Source organism: Belonocnema kinseyi, chromosome 8 (genome assembly GCF_010883055.1).
Source record: "Belonocnema kinseyi isolate 2016_QV_RU_SX_M_011 chromosome 8, B_treatae_v1, whole genome shotgun sequence".
Lineage (NCBI taxonomy): Eukaryota > Metazoa > Arthropoda > Insecta > Hymenoptera > Cynipidae > Belonocnema > Belonocnema kinseyi.
Window position 1 is genome coordinate 123,884,467 of NC_046664.1, and position 4,708 is coordinate 123,889,174.

Genomic DNA, 4,708 nt, shown 5'->3' on the forward strand with positions numbered 1-4,708 from the left:
ATAACCATACCTTGAAGCAAGCAAAGATATTTTTTTTCGATAAAATGTTTATATATTTTTTAACCATCAGAAAGGGAAGAACAGTAGTATAATAACGTGCAGTGTTAGCTAAACATGCTGTTAAATTTAGATTTTAATTTTAATCTAGATGCACCTATAATATAGATGTGCTCTGTGTGGTTTAAGATATGAGAATGTAGATGACGTATGCAAAAAATTATTCAAAATATGCAACCATTCGGCCTAAAAAGTAAGAACCAAGTACTCAAATGCTAAATATCTTAAAAGAAAGTACTTTGACCATTAGTTGATTCTGTGATTAATTGTAGTAAATAATATTTTTTTACCATTGACGGAACATTTATGATGAAGGGCCTCAAACCTCGAAAATTTATTTCATTTGCGAGAAAGGCAAATCGCTGCGCTCTCTGGAGCATTACGACTGAACCACGGCCCAAGGCGGCTAGATTTAAATGTTAAAATAATAAATCAAATCTTTTTGTGTCAAACGAACGTTTGGATTAAGTCAGTGTTTTTCGTCATAATTTGCTATTTTTAATTTTTTGTAAATTTTATTTAGAAGAAGATTCACAACTTTTTTACAACTTTAGTATATTTTAGTCATTTACACCGGAAATAGTGATTTTTAATAAAAAATCATTAGACTTCAAAGAAGATACAAAATTGTTGAATAATTCGACGTTAAATTTCAGGATTATGTAACATAAAACATTGATGTTATTAATTGATTAAGTCGGTAGCAAATTATAGAAAAATTTTGGAGGAAAAATTTTTAAATTCTGTTTCCTCCAAACTCAATTATTTCTCGGTACTTGAATTTACTTAAAAATTTGCATTTTTCTTTATTACTTTTTTCAGCGTAGACTTTAGCCAAATTATTTTGAATATGTGAAAATAATTCAAAAGTATCGAAAAATTTCCCATAATTTCGTTCGGATTCCTGTGGAAAAAAACATTCTGCCCTTACAAAGACTGGAAAAGCTACATTATACGTTCAAATTATAACTTTAAGTGTTGTGGTTGCAAGATAACTTTTCGCAATTTCTTTATACATGCTTTTTTAAAAAAGTTTATAGCTAATCAGTCGACTATTTTTAGATGATAATTGGACTAGATAGATCTACAAAGCCAGGAGTCCGAACAAAATTAAGGGTATTTTTCGATATTTTATCAGTTTTTCTTAAACATCAAAATAACTTGGGTTTAAACTAACCTGAACGTACCAAAGTATATCAAAATATTGAAGGCAAAAGTTTAGCATTTTTTCATCACAACTCAATTATTTCTCGGCACATAAAATTATTTTTCAATTTTTATTTTTCATTCTTACTTTTTTCAACTTAGGTTTTAGCCAAACTATTTTTAATGTGTTAAAATCATTTTAAACTGTCGAAAAATGCTCCAAAATATCGTTTGGATACGTCAAATTATTAATTTAAATATTTTCATACAACTTCAAACGAGACAAAAAATCAGAGAACGTCCTTACGACATCTTTACGATGTCGCGATGACGACGTATGTCCGTATCATAAAGTTATCTTTAAATATCTCTTAACTAATTTTAATTTCGCAAATATGTCTAAACACCACAGGAATAGGACTTCTTGTCCACATCGTCATGATATCGTAAAGATGTTGTCCATTTATTTGCCCTCTAAATTTCCATACTTAATTACATAGAACTCAATGCACGTCCCGATAAGAAGAGAAGAATTCAGAAAAATGTATAATCTGAATTCCCATTAATGCGTTAATTTTTCTCCGTCGAAAGTTCCATCAAGGAGTAGAAAAAAAAACCAAAATCTATTCTTTTTAATCGACTTAGAAAAATTTAATGGAAACATATTGAGAGGAGTTATGAAACGAAGGAATGTAAAAGAAAGAATAGAAAGACAAGTAATATTGTCACTTTGAAGACGATAAATCTAGTTCTTTTAATGGATCAGTTATAAATATAAAATAATTATGTTGATAGAAATAATTTGTAGTATTGTCAAAGAATATGTTTAGATTTCTCTTTAAAGATGAATTAATTTGTTTCCTCACGCAACTTCATTAAAGGCATTTATTATTATTTTTTATATTATTAAATCTATAATCTGTCTAAAAATATAAAATATTATAATTAAAATTACTCCAACGTTATGGCAGACAAAAATTTAAATTCCTAAATTCATATTCCACAAAAACGAGTAGAAACTGTACATGTGCACATATTTTGTGGACACATTAGAAGGAATTAAAATAATCGATAATAAAGCATATAAGTATGGAATTAAAAATATACTTGATAAAAAAAATTGACATTTCCTAACTTGTGTTGCACACGGAGGACTAGAAACTATGTAAGTGCACATATTTTGTGTGCATATTAAAGGAAATTAAATAAATCGAAAATACAGCTTGTAAGTATGGAATTAAAAATAAGCATGAGAGGTGTGTCTACTGGTCGGATTAAGAGGAATTAAAAAAGTGAAAAGTATATTTGCCTGCATGGAATACAACATGAGTGTCAATCTTTGAAGAAATAAAATAGAATTGGTTTCAGAGAAAAACTTATTATTTCGTTGGGCACTTTTTTCGATAGAAAATTAGCACATTCAAAAAAATTGTAAATGCTCACTCTTTCGTTTAAATCTGAAAATATCAATTTTTATTTATTCTTCAGTTCTTATCCGGGTGCTCTTAATATGTTTCAATATGCTATTCTGTGATATTAGATAAAAAAATATATTTCTGTTTATATCAATACAAAATGAAGTATTCGCAGCGAGTACGAATGTTGGGCACGAGCGAAGCCAGGGCCCAAAATCGTAAGAGTCTGCGAATGCTTTATTGCTTTTATGGTGCAAATACAATTTTTTTAACACGAAGGTTGCGAAAATCGCGTTATTGGATGCCTATAAGAGGAAGCGAAAACAGTTTTTCTCTCCCTAATTATAATTGGGAGAGAGTTAAAAGTTAAAAACTTTAAAAGATTGTTAAAAAAGGATTTTTCAACACTCATGGCGCAAAATGCGCGTTTTGGAAGCGTATAAGCGGGAGCAAACCCAGTCTTTCTTTCCCTCCTTTTAATAGCGAGAGAAAGTCAGCTGATCCATAAGAAGTACATTATGAGAGACAGAGATAAAGCGATGCGTAAATTTGAGGTTATGTGCTTTGCTTAATTTTTATAGGCATCCAATAACACGAACTTTCCACCCTTCGTGTTAAAAAATAGTATATACACCATGGTAGCAATAAAGCATTCGCAGCCTCATGCGATTTCAGAGGTCCGTCCACTCAGCGCCGCCAAAAGGCAACTTGAAAAATGGAATACGCCATATTATTTTGCTTTTTTGCTAGTTTTATGCTCAAAAAAAATTTTTTGCTCTTCAAACTTCGGAGGAAATTGTGGCGGCGCTAGCAGGACGTCCACTTAGTGCCGCCACCTACGAAAACGCACTAAAAATTATTATAATGTGATGAAATATTAGTGGAGATCTTTTTGCTTTATTTTTGCTCTCTGATGACATACATAACGTTTCAAAAAAACTACACCTAATTCATACATAACTACCCCTCGTGACCAAAAACGTTTTAAAAGTTGGAATACCACCTTGAACAATGTGAAAATGATTTCGAACTCCAAATTATTTACATGACACTCGAAAATTTCCCTCTCATTATAATTTCCCTTTAAACTATCCTTTCACGTGAAAGTTTGCAGCAGAACATTATATGGGTATGAAAAAAGCATTAAAAATGATAAGACTTAGAAAACACTGTTTGTTATGCTCTTTTTCATACAGAGTCACACACACACATATTCTGCTTCATACGCTTACGTGAAAAGGTAGTTTTTAGTGAAATTATAATGAGAGGGAGATTTTCAAGTTTCATGTAATTAGTTTGGAGTTCTAAATCATATTAACATTGTTCTAGGTGGTTTTCTAACTTTTAAAACGTTTTTCATCAAGGGGGATAGGTATGTATGACTTAGGGGTAGTTTTTGGGGGACTGATTTTATATTATTGGAGATCAAAAAATAGCAAAAAAGTGCCAAAAAAATGTCTACTAACAGTGTTTTCTAAGTTACATTAGTTTTTATGTTTTTTTCATACATATGTATGTTCCGCTGCATACGTCAACGTGGAAGGGTAATTTTTGGGGGAAATGATAATAAGAGGGAAATTTTTATGTGCCATGTAATTAATTTGGAGTTATAAATCATGTTTACATTGTTGCAGGTGGTCTTTCAACTTTTAAAATGTTTTTGATCACGGTGGGTAGGTATGTATGAATTAGGGGTAGTTTTGAAGGAAAGTATTTTAAATTGTTAGAGAGAAAATAAGAGTAAAAAAATATTCACTAACAGTGTTTCCAAAGTTGTATTATTTTGTATGCTTTTTTCATACATATATACGTTCCGCTGCATACGTTCACGTGGAAGGGTAGTTTTTGGGGAAAAATTTAATGTGAGGCAAATTTAAAAATGTCAAGTAATTCATTTGGAGTTCTAAATCATTTTCACATTGTTCAAGGTGGTTTTCCGACTTTAAAATATTCTTGGTCGTGAGGGATAGGCATGTATGACTTAGGTGTATTTTTTGGGGAACGTATTATATATAATCGGAGAGCAAAAAAGGAGCAAAAAAATATCAAATAACATTGTTTTCTAAGTTTTATTATTTGTAATGCTTTTT